Here is a 21,328-nt window from a genome sequence, read left to right on the forward strand (position 1 = left end):
TTGGAGAGCGTGGGGACCTGAAAAGGAGGTGAAAAGTTTCACGGAGGTGGGAATGATCTACAGCTTCAGATGCGACTGATGAGCCACGTAAGGTGCAGATGTGGACCGGAATGGCCATTTTATTTAGCAACTGACTGATGGCAAGCATCGTTTTGTTGGAGTGGCGAGATCAAAAGCTCTGTTGGAGTAGGTGCCAAAGGTAATAGAAACTGTAGACTTCTGACAGTTTTGCAATAGAGAGTAGTTTTCTTTTTTTAAGATGGGGGAGAATTATACCGTATGTTGATGGGAAAGATAAACAGAGAGGGAGAAACGGATGAGTAGGGCAGAGAAGCAATGTCCTCGAGAAGATCATTTGTGCTTTACTGGGGGTGTTTCCAAAACTCCCTGCACTTCCCTTGGACATTTCTTTCTCTTCCTGAATAGACTAGGAGCTCTTGGGAAGCACAGTATCCCCACTTAAAGCAGTACTGACCTTCACGAAACTTGAGCTCTACTAGTTAGGCAGGAGAAGATGGGATGTAGCACACAAGTGAAGTGATTGTCCTTTTCTGGGAATGCAACATCTCATCCCATCCCTAGTTAATAGAACAAGCAGCGGGCAAGGGGATAGGTCCAGGCTGGAGGGTAGATGTGGTAGTGGGAAGCTTTCTTGTGGCTTCTACTCCTCCACGAAGTAGGAAGTGGTTATTGGCCGAAAGGGAGGATGGGGGGACCAGACCTCATGTGTCTGTGTGACTCCTCTGTGCCCAGGAGAGTGGTCATTTATTGTCGAGAGAATAAATGAATGGTTAAGTGAATTGTTTAGCTAGATGGGCCTTTGATTTTATAGTTACATGTTAGTCATGAACAAGTAATTAAAATTCCCCTAGTGTCTGGAATGACTGTTCTTCATCAAGTATGGTTAGCAAATATTAGCTGACTTGAATCTTGAGTACCTTAATATTTTCTTTCCTTGAAGTGATTTTCCTTGTCATTGAGGAATCTACCTTGACACCAAACTTAACTAGATTTAAATTTTTAAATCAACAGATTTAAGTATTTATAACTAATGCTGCTTTACATGCTGCAAGTGGGAGAAACTTACATTTCCCAAAGAGCTCATCAAAGTCTAGTCAGGAAAAGAGATGGCCTAGGTAAGCACAGAGAGCTCTCAGGAAAATGGCTTATCAAAAATCCTTTCTTGCCCATTCAGATGATTCTAGAAAATAGAGCAGTGTTTACCCCAGGTCTACTTTGTAACGTAGTAGTGAGAGAAGGATGCAGAGATGCCAACTCCTATTACCCTGACTTCTACCCCTGGTTCCATGGGAAGACACTTCCAGTTCCAGGCCTTCTGTCCCTTTATCTTACTCAGGAAGTAGGGAATTTGAAGGGCAAGTTTCATTTCCAGAGAACCCATGGGGCAGTGAGCTAAGGACCAGGACTCATACCTTCTATTGTGTTTCTCTTTCCCTGCTCCTGTCCTGACTTCCTGCTTCCAAGGTTCATACGTAAGAAATGGGGCACTTCTTAGCTTATTTTCTGTGAAAACCTGGTCAGTGACAGACCCGAAACATCACAGTTGGCTCAACCACTTAATTTTGCCTAGAGAGTCAGGAATTAAGAAATACTTAGTCAGCTTTTTTCCTGATTGAGTCTTGCTGAACAGTACTTTTGCTGTGTGATTATTGCATTTATACCCAACTAATTATCTGAACTTAAATAGGGTATGACTCTTCTTTCTTAACCTAAATTAATCATCATAATATTCTTTAGACTGTCTCTCACGCATATACAGGCTAATAGTTGCTGGCTTTTCACCTTATTTCTGAAGGATAGCATGTTTGGATTCTGTTCTCAGATTTTTCAGTCCTAGGTCTAATTCAGGCCCTTATCTGCAGGAGTCTTTTAAGTCACCCTCTTGTCTATACAAAGGACTCCAATCTTTTCTTCATGCTGAGGTCACATTAATCTTCCCAGAGTAAGCACACTCCTCGCTCACAGACTTCAGTGGCTGCCCACTGTTTTCAGAGTCCAGTCCAAACTCCTTAGAAGCCCAGCTTTCTGTCATGACATCAGTACGCCCCCATATGATGAAGCAGCATCTATTTCAGTAGTAGGTTCAGATGCACTGGTTTTCAGTAAAATACCAGAGTCATTCTGGCCAATGGCAGCCGTTCTATCTATCACTTAAAAATATTTTCTCAGAGAAATAGCAATAGTGACTCATTGAGAAAACTTCCTTAATCTTCTGACTCTTCTTCAAGGCCTTCCTGCTCATAGGACTGACTACAACGCTTTGATGTTCTGACACTTTTATAATTTCCTTTACTACTAGCGGTTCAAGTATTGATGCATATAACCTTGTTGCTGGCTGTGTTAAGTTTCAAGCATCAGAAAATAGATTGCTTAAGATACTTTGCTTGGCACACCAGTATTTTATATCTGAATTGATATACTTGTTACTTCAAGACAGATGGTGCATTGCTTCTGTGCCTAATAGCATTTGGCAGTGCTGAAATTTAGCCTTCTGTTCAATCCAGAATAATTCAGTGATGAGTGGGCAACTTTGTGCTTTTTTTTTTTTTTTTTTTTTTTTGCTGGATTTGAATATTTGGAAGTGTTTTAGCTTACTTACTAACTATACGTAAGCGCCTTCATAAAATGACATTCCAAGTGTAGGCAAGTACATAATCAGTGGGTGAGCACTGTGTATCAGTTTGGCGTATGGTACCACTTGTTTTTATTTTCATGATAGTGATATGTTTCTAGAAAGATTAACGAGTATTCGGCCATATTTAAACATGGGCACAAAACTTTCCAGGTTTAAAGTTAACTGTTAGGCTAACGAGAGTTGACATCAAAGGGGGGGAGGGTTTGCAAATGTTGTTGAAGTGAGCCTAAAGGAGCAGAGGTTTTTAGGTCTCACGTTGATTGTCTCTCCTCAGTTTCATTTGATTCCCCTGGTTAATACCTCTCCTCAGGCACCTTGCTAAGACAACCATTTCCTTATTTAAGGCCTGGCTGGAAGATTGCAATAAATAGCATCTCTAAAGCCCTGTATTTTGTTACTTAAATTAGAAATCGTTTTGTATTCTTCCTTATTTGCAGCTTGTTAGAGCTTTCCTAGTGATTTGCTGGAAATGTATTTTCTCTCCGTGTATTTTCAAAGTAGGATTTATGTAATTCTGTGGTTATCATTAGGGGAAGACTGGGTGTTAGGATGCCAAAAGCCCACAACATGAGAACACTCCAGTGGGGACATCTGAAGAGAAACAGCAAAAGCGCCGTCCTTCTGCACTTGGTTGTGGGTTCTGTTTGTTGACGGAGGATGTTGATGGTTGATTTAGGACAGGGCACTGTGATGTGGAGAAAACGTCCATCCCATTTAAGCTTTGGGAAAAGGTTTACTCCTTTGAGCTGGGGTTAAAGATACTGTATTGCCTGCTCTCCTAATTCTGGAAGGACAAAGAGATCAATAAAAAGTTTCCTCGGATTCTGTAAGTCAGACCTGTTTCTATTTTCTCTACATTTCCAGAGAAGCCAAGATCACAAAGACTGGGGCATTCTGTATTACTATTGATTCTATAATGTTACTGTAAATTCTTTTTCTGACAGTGATATATTGTGCACAGGTACTCTGGCCACTTCTCTAGATTCATTTCATATAACACACCCAAAGACTGAACTTCAGAGTCACCGCTTCTTTAGCATCTACAACTTGTCTGGAACATGTCTGGAAGACTCAGTTCCTGTCTACTGTGTAGTGGCATACCTGGGACAACGGAACTAGAAGAGTGACTTAGGAGGACACATTTACACCCAAAGGACTCACGGCTTCTCTGAAAATCACTGCAATCTGCTTATTTAACACAGTAGGGATAGTAACCTTAGCTCTTAAGTCCGGGTCCTGCCCAGGAATCTTTAAAATCATCATTTCCAAAATAAAACGTTACCTTCAAATAAAGTATTTATTACACATATATGAAAACTAATTACCAAGAGTTGCCACCTGACATATTTTGACACTTTGTCTTGAAAGAAATGAATAGAGAGATCACAAGTTTTAAATTTTAGTTGTATTAGCGCTTAGAGTAATTAAAGGTCATTGATGTATCCACAATAGTTACTTCATGAGTAAAACACTGCAATAGTAGTTATTTCAATTCTAACTCCTGGGTCTTCAGATTCTGAACTCTAGGGTCAAAATAGTTTAATTAAACACCAGCCTGTGGTAGAGTAACTAAGCTTTCAAATTTCTTATGTACTGTCTTATTCTGTCAGTGGATTTTTTTTTTTTAACTTCTCTTGGGCCTGACTTTCCTCAATTATATAACTGAACAAAAAACAATGAAGAACACTGCAGAAATGTTGGGAAAATGATGGGAGAATTTTGTTTAGTAGTAAAACACTGAGCAGTGTAAAGTGTCTGGAGAGACTTTTTTTAAGCAGTAAAACAATACAATTGCAAATTGTATGGATAATTATATTTTTGAGTACAGCATGAAGCTTCACTGTTAGAACATTGTTTTTGCTTGTGCTAATAGGTTGTGTCGCATCTTTTTTTGTTGTTTTTTGTTTGTTTGTTTTTGTCTCTGGGCTCTGAAGATTGGAGTTTACTCTTAATTGCCAAGAAGGACATAAGTGAGTATATTTCGTTTTTTTAAATTTAACAGACCAATAATGGATACATATCTATTTCAGAGTGTTTGATTATAATTAAGCAATGTAGATGCTGTAAGATTCTTCTAGATTTTACACTTGAGAGCTGGTCTGGTCTAATCATTTCTAGATGATTCTTCTGATTCCCAGACAAAAATGAAAGACTGAAGGAATTAAAGAATTTAGACTCATTCTGGGTGTGGTGGGAACAAACTCATGCACGTTCTTCTCTAGAGAAAAATCACACTTTCCTAATCCTTGAGGTTTCTTTTAATCCCATGTTTCCTCCAGACCAACAGTAAGATGTTTTCACTTTCTTTCTTTTTTTTCTTCTTTCTTTTTCTTTTTTTTTTTCCTCCAGAAGAGGTGTGGTGGAAGGGTCTGCCAGAACCAGAGGCTAAAAGCACACAGCAGTATAAAACAAATTCTTTATTCCAGCTTCCAGAATTCATCCTCTTCAAACTTTCCTGTTCACTGGAATAACGAAGCCATTAAACAGTGGTGTCAAGAAGCCTCATCCAGTGGTTGAAGCTCGGTAGAAAACAAGGAAGCAGGCAGGTGTGGATCCAGTAGACCAGCTGCACTCAGACCTGCCCACTTTCACTAAAGGGGGTGGGGAAGTGGGGAGGCAGAATTTAAATTAAATCGGTACTGAAGCAGATCTGATGTGACTGTGACAATCTTCCAGTGAATATTTGTTTATCTTAATTTAAATAGTCACGTGTTAAAAATATGAGTGTCAGATTTACTTCCTCCCAAGGCCACTCAGCTATGCTTCTCGTAGTCTTTGGAAGGGATGAAGAGGAAACACAGAGCCACACTTTAACGATGGTGCTAGACGTTTGTGAAAGCTAAGTGTAATCGTAGAAACATTTTATTTTATATTTTTATTCCAGAGTAAATGCAGTGTACTACGGGAGCAGGTTTAGATAAATGTTTCGTGATATGCCAGAAAGGTTACACATATATTTGCTTAAAGAAACTCTCCCTCTGGATTTAATAAAATTCTAGCCACAAAGAGGTACAAAATTTAACTCACGGGATGTAATGAAAAACTTAGAAAACTTATTTCCCACACATTCTCCTTCCCTTCCCTCCCTTCCCCTGCCTTGTCTTCTCCCCCATCGCCCCCCCCCTCCAGCTTTGCTCGCCATGGTTGTAGGAAAAGCAGAGCAGCTGAGCACATAGTTACGTTGTTCCTTTAAACTCTGAATCAGAGGGAGGTTTTCTGGCATCTCCCAAAGTTACAGTGCTGAGGAGCTTGTTGCTACCCACCGCACATCATCCCACAACTTCTGATTAAATGTCTTGAGAATTGGCCGGTATTTTTAATTGAACACGGGAAAACGTAAATATACAGGAAGTGTACCTTTGTTTTTTAATTCATTTGTATATTTTCTTGATGCTTCGCATAAAGACCAAAAGGTGCTTTTGCTTCTCTTTGCCCCCACCAGAACTGTGGAGTTATTGTGGGGTGTATGGTATTCCATAGCACACCGTAGATCTCCACTAGATGTCAGTGTGTCACCAAATGAAACCAGTTCAGCGCGCTCTCCAGACCTGTTCTTGAAACATTGAAAATGGGAACTCATCTGCTACTTTTTAACCAGAATGATACAGAGAACTTTTAGTATACAGGTTAATAATAAGTTATATTTGTCAATCAATCCTAATAAAAATGAAATCTTTAAAACATGTTGTACCTTTCATCTGAGGATTTTAAAATGCTTTACTTATATTCTAGTTTTTGCAATGATATCCCCAAAGAGATAGAATGCAAGTATTCATTTTACATTTTACAGTAAAGTACCTGAAGTGCAAGGGGACAAAATGATTGGCTCAAGATCACACAGACGACATCTGCTAAACCCAGGCTGGTATTTCTGCCATCACAGAACCTACTCTACCTAAATAGTGCTGCTTGCTCCTTTGGCATGGAAAGTGTACTTGGGTGCAGATGCCCTTTATTTCTCATGTGTATTAACCACTTTGCCTAAAAAACAAGGTCAAGAAAAGTGGAATGATAATTAAGAATGATTGAAGATGATTGATTCAATTAGTATGGAGATAATTAAGATGTAATTTTAAGGTTTTATAAAGATTGCACAAAGAAAATGTGCTAAACGATGTAGATAACTTTAAAAATTTGTAGCAGTGTTTTACCTATGCTATTTTACAGATGGTGAACTCAGACCAATGTTAGCCTTGTCATAGTTCATATGCTCCAGTGCAGAAGGAAAGAAATGCAGTTGTAGTTTGGTCTGGAAGGTTGAAGCTCTTGGGTATTTTGGGATTGATGGACATATTGCATTTTGTAGGTTTTACACTGTATAATTTTCTTAAAGAGGAGTATACATACAGTCCTGTATATGAGAATTTAAATAGTGATTTTATCAAAATTGTGTAAATACACAAGTTACAACTATGTAGAAATCATGTTTGTGGATAGAGATTAAAAGATGACACATTAGGGTGATGAGATTCTGGGTGAATTTAATCTTCCCCTCTCTATGTGGTAACATTGTTTTTATAATATAAAGGGGAAAATGGTTTTTATTGTCTTGTAAAAATTTGCCACAATCTCCACTTCAGAAAGGCTTGTTTCCTGTCAATGAGGTACCTTGTAAACAACTGAAATTCAAAAGCTTTGGTTTGGTTTACTTACTTCAGTTGTTCTAGTTTACTCACAGAAACCAAGGTTAAACTGGCAGAAGTACATACTTTCAAACCCTACTGGGAATTTTGAGCTAAAATAAATGATTGCCCCAATCCCAGCAGGCTGTTTGCTGGCAATGTTCAGTGCATTGTCGATGTTCATACTGATGAAGAAATGTTTAATAAATGTAGCTGTCTTCAATTTGTGTTTTCCTTTGAAACGGTGCAGGGTTAAAAGAGTCGCCAGTAAAGTTCAAGAGATTTTCAAAATTAAAAATTAGAATAGCTGTTGATTTTGCATGCTTGGACCTATGTTTTGGTTGAGAACTTGTATTTCTCAAACCATGCATGGATCAAATTGAGGTATAAAATAACATTTCACATATGTGAAAGAAAACTTGTACTTTTATGATATGTCTCATTTCAGTAATAACAGTGTAGCCACCCTTGAATTGTGTATAAAAGCTTCATGGGCAATAATAAAACTTAAACAACTGATCAGTGATTATCCGTTGGAGAAGTCAGGCATGTGTATCGGAATTGCCTAGAAAACTTTTTTAAACCCATGTTTCCCTGCCACCATCCCATCCTGTGATCACAGATTTCCAGATTTGGCGCTGGGGTGGGTGGGTGGAGAACGCAAGAGTGTGCGGTTCCAGGACTTTACAAGGTGCTGCAAAGTACTGGTGCCGATGGGGCCTTCAAAGTCACTCCCACCCCAGGTGTGCCCTCAGTTTGAGTTAATTCCTGGGCTCCTGGAGCCGCTAAAACGCCTTGAATACTGGACTCACAGTTGGCTAGAGTGATTCAGTAGTTGTAACAAACCTAGGGGATAGCTGAATGGAGTTGATAGGCTCCCATTTGGAGGTGAATTCTTTGTTCAATCAGTTCCTGTTAAATAGGAAGGTAAGGAATCCAGGGGGAAGACCAGGACCAGCTCAGCCTCCCTCATGCCTGATTTGTAGCATATCAAATACTCCAGCTCCCACAGAACCTTTATTTTCTCTACCAGTTTCTCACTGTGCTTAGAATCCCACCATTAGATTCATTCTTGGGCTTAAAATATAGGCATCTCCAGAAATCTTAACTTTTTAACGCTAACATTACAGGAATCAGTAACACATTGAGTTTTATTAGTTTTATCAGGAACTCTACACTAAAGCTCATTAGCTCAGAAAAATCACTTCTCACCCCTGACACCTGGCTGAAGCAAATTGTTGGGTAAATGGGGATTTTGATAAGGGAAAGAGGGAAAAGAAGCCTAGAGCATTCTAGCTACTACTTGAGAAGACAGGCAGAAGGGGGCAGGGGCTGATTGCCCAAGGGAGTACCCTCCGGGCGCACAGAGGAAATCAATTAACTAAAATGCAGGCTCTGATTGGAGTTGTGGGCAGGAGAGTCTGCATTGCAAGCTCCTAAGTGAGGCCCCTGCTGCTCGTGTGGAGGAGCTTCATCTCCTTCACCTATTGTCTCTAGCAAGTCCTACACCCAGCACGCAGGGGCCCAGAAGTTCTTGTTACTGCTCTTCTGTGAGACTGAGAATCACCTGGAGGGCTTGTTAAAGCAAAGTCCTGGGCCCTTCGTCAGAGAGTCTGATTCAGTTGGTGAGGGCCGCGAGTTTGCCTTTCCAGTTGCTGATGCCTGGGGCTGAGTAGCAGTGCTTTCGACAGCACATCTCCGAGCCGCGTCTGCAACCCTGGCAGAGCACCCGATACCCCAACATATGCCGAAGTTCTAAGTCGTGGGCGCTTCCTGACGTGCTGCAAAGGTGAGCCCAGCATCCTCATATTTGCCAAAACGTATCATCTAGGAGCTCTCCCATTCAGGCTCTCGTGATGTGTTTCTTGTCTTTGCAAACTTAGTCACACGCAGGTGGATCAAGATTTTGTATTATGTCTTGCATACTAATATATCAGGAGGATAAAGAATAAAATTCAGTAGGCATGGGACTTCAAAGTCATTTTGATCAGTTTCCTGGCCTTGGTGGGTTGAATTGGTTGAAACCCACAACCTGCTTATGGATGCACAGCAGGAGTTAGAAATGATACTGTTTTTTTTGTTTGTTTGTTTTGCGGTACGCGGGCCTCTCACCGTTGTGGCCTCTCCCGTTGCGGAGCACAGGCTCCGGACGCGCAGGCTCAGCGGCCATGGCTCACGGGACCAGACGCTCCACGGCATGTGGGATCTTCTCGGACCGGAGCACGAACCCACGTCCCCTGCATCGTCAGGCGGACTCTTAACCACTGCGTCACCAGGGAAGCCCTGATACTGTTTTAAATATGGCAGACATTTCCTGGCAAAATCTCTTAAAAAAATAGAAATATTTTAAGAACTTGGAAATTCTTAGGGGTTTTTCTTGGTTTGTTTTTTGTTTTTGGAATTTAAGAATTCAACACATTGAAAATGAAAAAACATCCGCAGAGTACTGGAAAAAATTTCTTCACGTTCTTGTCTCCTTAGAATGATGCTTATTATATTCTGGTTAAGCTGAAAGATAAAGATGGGGCTAAGTACAAAAGTATTTTAAGTTAACTTGAAAGAAATTTCAGTCTTAACTATTACTGAAACAGCTTAAAATACAGAACAGATTATTGTTTGCAACTAGCAGTTCCCTTTCCATTTTAATCAGTTCCTTTCTTCGGTATCTTTGAGTGTTATCTTTATTATGAGAAAATATGGTTACAGTTCCTCGACCTTCATATAGCAGTATTTAATAATTAAGGGTTATCAAAATTTGTCTCAAAGATTAACTATGCTAAATATTATTTTAAAATATATTTTTAAAATACATTAAATATAGAGTTTTCTTTCATTTTTAAATCAGTTTTACTTTTATTAATATGCAGCTCTCTGTGAGCTATAGAGTGTTGTGATTTGTAAAATTTCTCTCAGCGGGCATGCATTTAAGAACATTAGCTTACCTCGTTGGAGATTTGTGAGAACTGATAAATAATAAAGTACCCCATGCCACAGCTGGCTATTACAATTGGAAACAGCTAAGAAACTTTGGTTTCATAACAACATGAGAACATGGACTCAATGAAACGGCAAGAATAAGATTTGTCAAATGTTGCTTGTTAGAGTCTGGTCTACTTAGCAGTGCTAATCTCAATAAATCTATCAAGAGCTCATTTCTTTTCCTTTCATATTTACAGAAACCTCTATGTCATCTACTATAATGGATGGATTTCTTAGGTAGCTTTCAGTGTTAGTAGTTCAGTTACATTACCAACTGTTCTATCACTATAAAAGATTTTCAAATGGGAAAACTTCAATATCCCACCAACACAGGCCACTTTCCTTTGTTATATGCTCTCCATAAGCAGGCTTTTTTCTTAGCAGAAATCACTTTAGTCTGTAACTAAGGTATTTTCTTTGTGTGTCTATTTGACTATACATCGTCCTCACCTGGACTTCTGAGCGCACGTGCACAAGGACCATGCCTTACGCTTCATTGCAAGCCCCGGGCCCAGCATAGTGGTAGCAGCTCAAACTACTTTTGATTAGCAGTTATCTGCTACGAAAGATTTTTCATAGTTGAGAGGTTAGTTTTCTACTACTGTGTTAGGGACTTGAAGCTTCCATTGTGTTCCTTCTCCTGGTAAAGGTGAACCACTATCCCACCCCCTGCCCACAACCCCTCCACTGGAGCCCATCATCAAAGGAGTTAGCTAGCCAGGCACACTCTTTCTAATGCTTCTGAAATTGTTTTGAGTTGTCTCTTACATTCTCAACCCAACCCAGCCTGAGCATTCTCTCCTAGCTCTGGCAGGGAGATGTGTGCTCATCAACCAGGCTGGGTCCTACCTACCTATGTTCCAGATCCTCTTTGCCCCGCCAAGCACTTCTCCCACTCCCTGGCACAATTTCCTGTGAGAGAGGGCAAGGGGGATTTTGACTAGGAAAATGTACATTCCTATCTTAAAATGTGACATGAAGGAAATATACAGAAACAAATGTTTTGCATCAAGTTTATTTCTACGTTTAGCATTATTGCTACTTGGGGGAGGGGGTTGTAGATATAAAACGTTTTACAAGTTTTATGAGTTTAAAATAAAAAAACCTTGGGCCATCTGTACCATTTCAATTTCTGTTTTTAATAGGAAAACTTTGGCTTTTCCCCACCCTGGTTTTCATCAAGATAGTACCTCCCTTTCCTCTATTCTTATGGTATATGTTTTTACAGTATAATCTTGTTATCTGGATTAATTAAATCTTTAGTTTTGTTACGGAACCAAACTTTGGTCCACTCGCCTGCGTGCAGTAAAACCAATATACTGAAACCGGGTTGTGGTGAAGCAAAGTGTAGCATTTACTGCAGGGCGCCAAGCAAGGAGTCCAGGACAGCTAGTGCTCAAAACCCCTGAACTCCCTGAAGGGTTTCAGCAAAGCATTTTTAAAGACAGGGTGACAGAGGGACATCCCAGGGTTCGTGATCAGCTTCTGGGCAATTCTCTGATCAGTTGATAGTGAGGTAACGGATTAACATTATCAATCCTTAGGCTCCAGTAGTCTGGAGTGCTACATGGTGTGGGTTTTAGCATCTGTAAAACAACTCAGGAAATGTGTATCAGATACTATTATCTAGGTACTTCAGAGAGAAGCTAAAGCAGAGGATATTGGGGAGAGGTCTGTTCCTGGAAGGCCCCATAGTGTCCTACTCAGTTACAGTTTTATGCTCAGTAGAGAGGAAGTATGATTTGATCATTACCTTAAAGCTTTTAACAAGGGTTTGTTTTTCCAGTTTATGAGAAGCAGACAAAATTTGATTAGTTAAATTTGTCAGTATCACACAGTAAGATGGTGCATATAGTGTGGCAGTTAACCACATGGTCTCTTTACCCCATGTTAGCTGTTTAACCTTGGGTAAATTACTTAACCTCTCTGTGGTTTAAATTTTTCATCTGTAAGATGTACATCACAATAGTATGTATTTTTTAGGGTTGCTATAATGAGATACAGGTTGTCAGTGCTGCTGAAAACTCAGCCTCTGTGCACCAGTGCCGAATCGAATCTCAGAGACAGATTTTTCGGTGAAGTAGAAAAGAATCGCTTTATTGCTTTGCCAGGCAAAGGGGGACACAGCGAGCTCCTTCCCTTGAAAACTGTGTGTCCCAACCCAGGGGAATTTGGTAAGGAGTTTTATAGCAATGGTTCAATGGTGGGGTTGCTGATAGGATTAGGGTATGTGCAGGGCCTGCACTCCTTTCATCTGGTCTCAGGCAATCTCTCGATGAGCTTCTCTGGTTTCTTTAATCTGGCCTCAGGTGGTCTTCTCTGGAATGAAGAATGCTAACTCCATTTGTTGGGGGTTTCGGGATCGTAAAGAGCTCAAAGATATTGTTATGTGTCTCCCTTGAGGTGGAACCAGGACCCTGCCCCAAGGCTGCACTACTGTTTCTTGACTGCCCCTCCCTTGTCTCTGCATCCCCTCCCTTCCCTGATCAGCAACTGTTTGAATCTGCCCTTTGGGACTCAGGGAAGGTCATGAAGGCTAGAGTCTGTTCCCTACAAACAAGGAACAGGGTACAAAAAGGCTTTCATGCCCAGGAATCCCACAGGGTCCCGCTTGGTTTCATCAGGAGTGTAGTGTAACTCTACACGAGCCTGGCACAGTTAGGTGCTCCATCAGTGTCAGTTACTGTGTTTTTCGAATGTACAATAGCAAACAGCTCCTCATAACCTTTATTTTCAGAAAAGGAACCCTATTTCCTAGACAATCTGACTAGTTCTTTTTCTAGCTCTAATTGCATGATTAACTGCACCTACTCCAGCCTCTCATAGGGAGCTTATTTCTTTACTTAGCGTCAGCATTTCTGACCATAGATGAACTTAAAGAAGATGGAACGATAAATCCGTAGGCAACTTGTGTTGTGGAAGTCTTCCTTGTCATGATGTTGCAAAAGGATCCACGCCTCCACCCAAATCCCAGAACACTTTCTTGTAGTAACTTCATGAGGCTGTCTTGTGTTTGGCAAATGTCTGAATACATCTCTTAACCATTGTCAGGTCCTAAATGTGTTTAACCCAGTTGAGGACAGATTTCCTGACTAGGTACAATGGACCAGTCCCTGGGGTCCGTGCCTGCTGCTTTTCTTTTCCTGCCAGTTCTCAGTGTGCCACCACCAGGTATATAATTGTGCTCTAAATAATTGGCATTCAGACCTTTAGAACTTGGCTCTAGGAATTGGCAGCAACAAGAATAAGGCAATGAAGTTCTTTTTCCTTTCAGTCATCACTTTCTATTTTGTATAATTGTACTCTTTAATATCTAGGCCCATCATTTATCACAGATATATCGATTTCTGAGAATCACTTATTTTACAGTGCCTTCACTTTATCTGACCTCAGATACCTGTGAAATGGGTGATTCCCTTTCCTCAGGGGTAAGCCCCGGGGGTAAGCTGGCAGTGGGCATTGTTTTGCACTGGCCTTAGGAGCCTCGAGAGAGGGCAGGGATAGGTATGGACTATATGCTTTAAGGATAGTATCCATCTTCAGGACTCCAGCTAGAGCTTGTGTTAGAAGGTCACTCTAACTCCTAGAGCCTGGGTCCAGCTGAAGAAGGAGCTGAGCCATAGGGCGCAATGCAGGTGTGCAGTGTTGTGGTTTTGACAGCACTGTGTGGCATCCAGCTGCCTTGTCACCCGCAGGAAGCCTGTGCAGCACTGAATGATCAAAGGCTTTGTGACATTCTAAAAGCAAGAGACATCACCCTCTCTCCTATAGAGGAATAGAAGGGGAAGAACAATCTAGATGAAGGAGGCGTCGAGTATAAAGGCCTGATGGAGCGGATGGTGTGGGTGAGGTTTCTAGGGGCAGAGTTGATCAACTTGCTGACTAATTGGCTAAAAAAACTGGAAGAAGTGGGTGAATGTTCTAAAATGACCCTGAACCTTCTAGTTTGGATGACTTGCTACATAGTCATGCAGTCAGTCAGGAAAGGAAATGTATTACTAAAGAAGAGAGTAAGAGTAAGAGAGGGTGAGAACTCACTACAGCTATGCCTTGTCATCTCCATATGGGATTTCTTTGATTCCTTTTTAAAAAACCTCAATATAGGAGATTTTATTGAGACATAAGTACTTGCCCAAGGTTGCAAAGCTAAAGTGACAGAACCAAGATTCAAACTCAGGACCCTGCAACTACAAAGCCAATGACCTTTCGTTACACCAAGGAGAATAGACCATAAGGCACACTATCTTAGGATGCTTCTTACGCTGCTAGCACTGTGCCCCAATTCTAAAGATGATCCTATGTATTGAAATGCTCCCCAAATTAATCATTATTGTGAGGACTGAATGTCGGCAACGACCTGCCCAGTCAGACTTTCTCAATTTACATCAAATGCTATTTATTTAATTAAAGAGAAAGTTATCCACACAGTTGAACCACCAAAAGTGCAGCACTGAAGTGTTTTGCTGTTTTGATAATTACAAGTTTGCACGGGAGCCTTGACACTGAGCATCAAACGTTCTGTACCAAATCGACTGCCAGTTCTATGACCTTGTTATAGCGAACCTCCCTTACTGGAAATCTTCACAATTAGAGCCCATCCTTCCCTAGTGCAGCATGCTGTTGCAGACACGATTCACGACCTCGGAGCCCAGATTGGCTCAGGTCCTGAGCAATATTGGCGGGAGACCCATCAACATTATTTCTGTTTCTCACTATTGAGAACATAGGCCCCATGTTGTCCAAGATCCAAAGCAGTGTTTCTTAAAGTGTGGTTCCACAGCTCTGTGTTTGGGCTGAAGCTAATATACAAGTGCTTGGGCCCCACTCCAGATGTATTCACAGAAATTATTGCAGAGTGATCCAAGAATCTGCATTTTAATAAACGTCCCATATGATTTTCACGTATGCTGTTTGAAACAGCTGGTCAAGATGTGTGTAGACAGGCCACTGTTACAATTGTGTTGGTGACGGCAGAGGGATTCCTCCCAGGGGAACAGGCAAGAACAGAATCCTTAGAAATGTTTTTTCTACAACCGTCTATTGGTCCTTTGCCTTCTATAAGTGATGCTGAAAACTCAGCCTCTGTGTACCAGTGCTGAATCGAATATCAGACAGATTTGGGTTTTTTTTTTAATTTAATTATTTTATACAGCAGGTTCTTATTAGTTATCTATTTTATACATATTACATATTAGTGTATATATGTCAATCCCAATCTCCCAGTTCATCACACCACCACCACCACCCGCCACCGCTTTTCCCCCTTGGTGTCCATATGTTTGTTCTCTACATCTGTGAGAGACAGAGTTTTGGGTGAAGTAGAAAAGAATTGCTTATTGGTTTGCCAGGCATAGGGGTACACAGCAGGCTTGTGCCCTGAAAAGCTGTGTGTCCCAACCCAGGAGGATTTGGTGAGGAGTTTTACAGCCTTGGTTCAAGGGCGGGGTTGTCAATAAGGATCAAGGTGTGTGCAGAGCCTGCAGTCCTTTAATCTGATCTCAGGTGGTCTCCTGATGAGCTTCTGGATGTTATCAAACTGTGATCTTCTCTGGAATGAAGAATGCTAACATCTTCCATTTGTTGGGGGGTTTAGTTCTGTAGAAGATTGTTATGTGTATCCCTCGAGGCAGAACCAGGACCCTCCCCCAAGGCTGCACAATTGTTTCTTGACTGCTTCTCCCTTGTCTCTGCATCCTCTCCCTTCCCTGATTACCAAATGTTTGAAAGGCTTCCATGCCTAGGAGCCCCACAGGGTCCTGCTCGGTTTCATAAGAGCACAAAGGAAGTCATTTTTACTTACCTGTGATATTGCTGCAGTCAAGATACACAGATGATAGCAATGGCTTTCTAAAAAGTTGCCTCTCCTCTTGCTGGTTAAAAGTATATGTGCTTTGTTAAGAGAGGTATTTCACATGCTACAAAACACTAGTGTTTGATTTTCATGGCGTCCTTTTTGAATTTCTGTAGTTGTCTGCAATTTTTGTGGGAGTTGGCCAAGAATATTTTTCTCCGAAGTAACGCACTAGTAAACTGCTGTGCAGGGGTACCCCAAAACAATGCTCAGTGAAACTGGAAGCAAAACTGTGTCCCATAGGGAGCACAGCATATCATCATCACTGATTTTTTTTTAACAGTATCATATGAAACCAAAAGTGACCAAGAAAAAGCAGAGTGTTTCTGTGCACAGCTTTTTGGCTCCAAAATGCCATTATTTTTATATTGATAGAGCGATCGATCAAGTAATTTGATGAATGCACGCGTCCGTGTTGTTAAGTGTGAGAGGTATTGATTGAAGACCCTCAGCCAAAAAATATGTTGTGCCCAGAAAACTACATTTAGGGCTAAAAGGGAGGGGCTTTTTGAGAGGTACCTCGACAAGCATTTGATAAATAAGCACACTAGATCCGTTCTGCTCACTGCTGGAGCCCGTGTCCTACCCTCCCCAAATGACATGTTTTGTAGCTTGTGATGATGATGAAGATTAATTTGGGAGTTTCAGCCAAAGCATTGTGACACAGAGTTAGTATAAAATCTCAAAGAAATGATAATTAACCAGATTTTGTTATCATGAATGATTCTGTTTAAAACATAGAGCTGAAACTTTGAGAGACTCAGACAACTTCCTTGTCATCTGTCTCTACAACATTAAACAATGACACACTCTCATGTTCCTGGTTACTTTTACTGAGTTTACTGGCCCCTTCCCTGAACTGGTCTAGAGACTAAGATATATAAATATGAAAAGATAGGGATTAATCATCAAATTAATGACACATACATATATCCTAATGTTGGGGGCCATTAATGTTGGGGGCAGTGGTGGAGAGGAGACTGAATCTGGGATGGACTAATCAGGAAGACTTCCTGGAAGAAGGGCTATTGGGCTGAACTTTGATAGGAATTAAATAGGGAGCAGAAGGTGGCAGAAGAGTGTGGAAATACCTCTGATGATAATGAAAAAAGTACGTTTGGTAGATGGTTTACTGAGAAATAGGTGTAGGAGAATACTTGCTTTGAAAAGGAGTGAAAAATAAGGTTGAAAAAGTGAATTCACTGAAAACAGTTTCCTTGAGGATGATGGGGCACATGCAAAATCTCTGCCCTGGGGTCTTCAAAATATATGCTCCTGAGAGCAAAAGTACCAACATACAGATGAAAGCCCCTCTTAGCAATCACCTCACACAAAAGTCCAATGGGGAGACAGTGGAGATACAGATTTGCATCACTGCAAAGCAAATACCTTAAAAAGCCCAGTCACATCAGATAGTCCTTCCTCGGCCCCTCTACCACGGAAGGTTTCATTGATTCCTCTCACCTCTTCCCAGTTTCTTTCCATCTTGCTGGCTCTCCTCCCTTCTTCTCTCTGACCTTTACCCATCTTTGCTCCTTTTATTTACAGGGGAAAAGACAAATGAGAACTCCCTTTCTTCATCCCATGCTGAGCGGCTTCCCGGTCCTCTGACATCTTGCTTTCCACGATACTCTGCACTAAGGGGGAAAGAAAGAGCACACAAACATGACATCTTCCTGAACAAAGGCAGTTCCTTCCCTAAGAGAAATTCTGGTGCCAGCTGTGAAAGTCCTAAGAAAAAATTAACTTCACTGAACGTACAATGACGAACAAGGACTAGAACAAAAAGGATTCTCTCCAGGTCCTCTTAGCTTGCCCCTATAGCTCAAACTCTCTGTCTCACTAACTTGGACACTCCACCTACATTCGCTTTGTAAATGGCAGCTGGTTTATTTCCTGGTGATCAGGATCCTCCCTCTCACCTCCCCTCTCCTCCCCTCCCTGCTTTTCTCCCCTCTCTCCCCTGTGGTGATGAGAGAGGTATAAAACTCCTCCTGCCAGGAGAAGTCACTTCAGACCTGGTGTGCTTTACAATGCTCCCTGGAAGCAACTAATATTCATTACTCGTTAATGACGTCTTGCCCAACATAATGTGGGTTTTACATTCACATACCTTCTCCTATTTAATTATCTCCATAACTTTGTGAGAGAAGTATAATTATGCCCATTTTTATACGTGTGGGAGCACAATATTTGAGAAATGAAATAACCTGTCCAAGACAATACAGAAAATTCAAGACAGAATAGGATTTGAAACCAGCTCTGTCTTGGGATTTGGGAGTAAGTTAGTTTGACTCCTTACTACTTTCTACTATTTCAGCTTCTCTTCCAAAGTTTTCTTCCGTTTTTGTCTTGACTGAAAGAAGAATTGCAGCTGTATTAATGTGAACATAACCACCAGCATGTCATCTCTTAAATTACTATCAAAATTACAAATGTGCTTCATATTAACGATCCTCTTTCTGCATTTCTCGGTACTGCAATCACACAAAACACCTAATCAGTTTATCTCTGCTTTTCTGTTTTCTGTCTGAGGATTTCTTTGGCTCATATCCTGTATTACTTAGTTCAGGCTCATTCCTCTCAGCTTTCAAGTCTATTCTCAATATATCGTTAAAAACACTCCTATACTAGTCAGGTTCTCCAGAGAAACAGAACCAATAGGACGTGTGCATACACACACAATTAGAAAGATGGATCAAACGAGAGACTTATTTTAAGGAACAGGTCCAAATGACTATGGAAGCAAAGGCAAAATTTGCAAAGTAGGCTGGCAGGCTGGATACCCTGGAAAGAATTGCAATTTGTGTTCAAAGATGGGCTCAGAGGCAAAATTTCTTCTTCCCTTGGGGCTTTCAGTCTGTTTTCTCTTAATGTCTTCAACTGATTAGATGTGGCCCACCCACCTTATGGAGCATTATCTGCTTAACTCAAAGTCTAATGATTTAATATTAATCCCATCGAAAAAATGTCTCCACTGAAACATCTATAATACTGTTTAACCAAATATCTGGGTACCATGACCTAACCAAGTTGACAGAAAATTAAGCATAAAAACTACTTACCCCCAAGCCATTTCTTTTACCTAGGTGCACATTTGCATGTGCAGAAAAAAATGCCCTGAAGTATACACACTTTACAACTAGAGAGGATACATCACCTTGGGCAGTGGGAAAGGGGGAGAAATTTACTTTTTTGGTCGGACCACTCTATATTGCTTAAATTTTTTTCAGAGTGCATTGTGATCACTGTTACGTATACAGTCGTCCCTTGGTATCCCTGAGGGATTGGTTCCAAGACTGTCATGGATACCAAAATCCACAGATGCTCAAGTCCAGTAGTTAGCCCTCCATATCCATGGTTCCGCATTCATGGATTCAACCAACAATGAATCATGAGGTATTGGAGCATTTTTTGAAAAAAATCGGCATATAAGTGGACCCAAGCAGTTCCAACCTGTGTTGTTCAAGGGTCAACTGTATTTTCAAATTCATTTTTAATCAAAATAAAATATACCTATAGTTAAAGTAAAACAATAGTACAAAGCTTATGAGGAGATTCCCAGGCGTCTCTTCCATCCCTCCCCAACTTCTGATTCCCATTTCCCGCAGGCTTTCAATTTTAACTCTTGTAACTTTTTTTTTCTTCTGGTTTTAAACTCTCTGTTTCCAAAAACAGAGAGTTTATACACATTTATACAGCTCTGTTTCCAAAAACACATTTATACAGTCTTGGCTTTCAAATTTGAGACATTATCTATTGATACAACGCTCTACCATGGAAGATGGAGTTTTACACTACCCCCTCCCATACTTTCTCCCAATTTCCCTCATTCCATTCCCCCCAAACCATATCACATTTGTGTTAAATATATGTTTAGTGTTGCATTATTATGATAGCATAAATATCTTCCACAGCAAAGCAATATATTATTTTATAATTAAATTTCCTTTCTTATACAACTTACTGTCCCCCCTCATTGCCTAATTTTATTTTGTTTACTTAGTTTTCTATGTTCTTATGGTTAACTCATTTCCATACTACTACATCTCTAAAACTTGTCTTAATATAGTTTCACACATAGCTAACGTATCAGTTTAAATGTTTTCCTCAAAGTCAGCACTTTGAAACTTCTGTCTTCTATTCCAGTCCTAATCACAGACTAGTTATTATTTAATAATATCTTCCCTGTTTATTTTCTCTGAAATAGTTTTCTGGAACTCTTATTAATGGATATTAGAATTCCTCATCTGATTCTATTATTTTCTTATTTTTCCTCTCCTGCTTTCATATTTTCTCTGATTTTGTTTTGTTTAATTTTCTAAGCTCTATCCTCAACATTACCTTCCAACCTGTTTTTGAATCTTTATTCTATTATGTTTTTGGTTTTTAAGAGCTCGTTCTTGTTCTCTGAATATTCCTTTTTCTGGTCTCCTGCTCTCTTTCTTCATGAATGCAATATCTCCTGTCTCTCTTTTAACTTTTCTTCAGCTTACTGCATTGTTCTTGATTCTTCCAAATTTTTATTTTTCCGCTTATTTCATTTGGTTGCTCTCTTTCACATCAGCAGATTTCCTTAAATGCCAGGTGATTCTTGATTGTTTATATTTAAGAGTCAGTCACTAAAAAGCTGATTGGAAGTTCTGTGTGCATGGCTGTGTTCGCTGAGTGTGTGGGTTTCACTATAGGATAAAAAGGATTTTCCATGGTAAAAACACATAAATGGTGGTTTAGGTAGGATTTTCCTCTTTGGTTTAGTTTAGTAATGAAAGGAATCTTCCAGTTTTCAGCCTGGGAGTATATCTTGTTTGCCTGCATGTGGACTGGAATCTGCGTGTGGACTGGAGCATGGTCTGGTTTGGGAGGTGGGGAGACTGGAATATTACTGTTGGCATTCAGGCTTTCTTTTAATACCCCCTTTTTCCATAGATGCCTCACCCTTTCTTTAGCTGTCTGTTGTCCTGGAAGTACCTATTACATGAGAGTGGTGGAAGGTCATACAGGGTGGGGGTGGGAGTTCAGGTGTCCAAATGACAATTAGATACACTTAATTTTCAATCAGTGGTCCATGAATTCATCAATATCTAAAAGGAATTCATCATTACCAAGTGGGTTTCATTCTAGGTATACAAGGCTGTTTCAACATCTAAAAATTAATCCATGTAGTCCACTGTATTGATAGACAAAAGAAGAAAAAAGTCACATGATCATATCAATTGA

At 40.4% G+C, this 21,328-nt stretch overlaps 1 protein-coding gene across 5 annotated transcripts in view; it reads left to right on the forward strand.

Annotated features, from left to right (window-relative positions):
- The first annotated feature begins 2,604 nt into the window (after positions 1-2,604).
- The window catches only part of ITGA4 (integrin subunit alpha 4), a 463,364-nt gene continuing 444,640 nt past the window's right edge, over positions 2,605-21,328 (forward strand). For 2 of the 5 annotated variants that reach the window (XM_079924117.1, XM_079924118.1), the window contains exon 1: positions 2,605-9,067. The gene's annotated coding sequence lies outside the window, so the exon portion shown is untranslated. The remainder of the gene's footprint in view (positions 9,068-21,328) is intronic. The other 3 variants (XM_079924112.1, XM_079924113.1, XM_079924114.1) reach the window with 3 other exon arrangements.

This window comes from Stenella coeruleoalba (assembly GCF_951394435.1).
Source record: "Stenella coeruleoalba genome assembly, chromosome: 6".
NCBI lineage: Eukaryota > Metazoa > Chordata > Mammalia > Artiodactyla > Delphinidae > Stenella > Stenella coeruleoalba.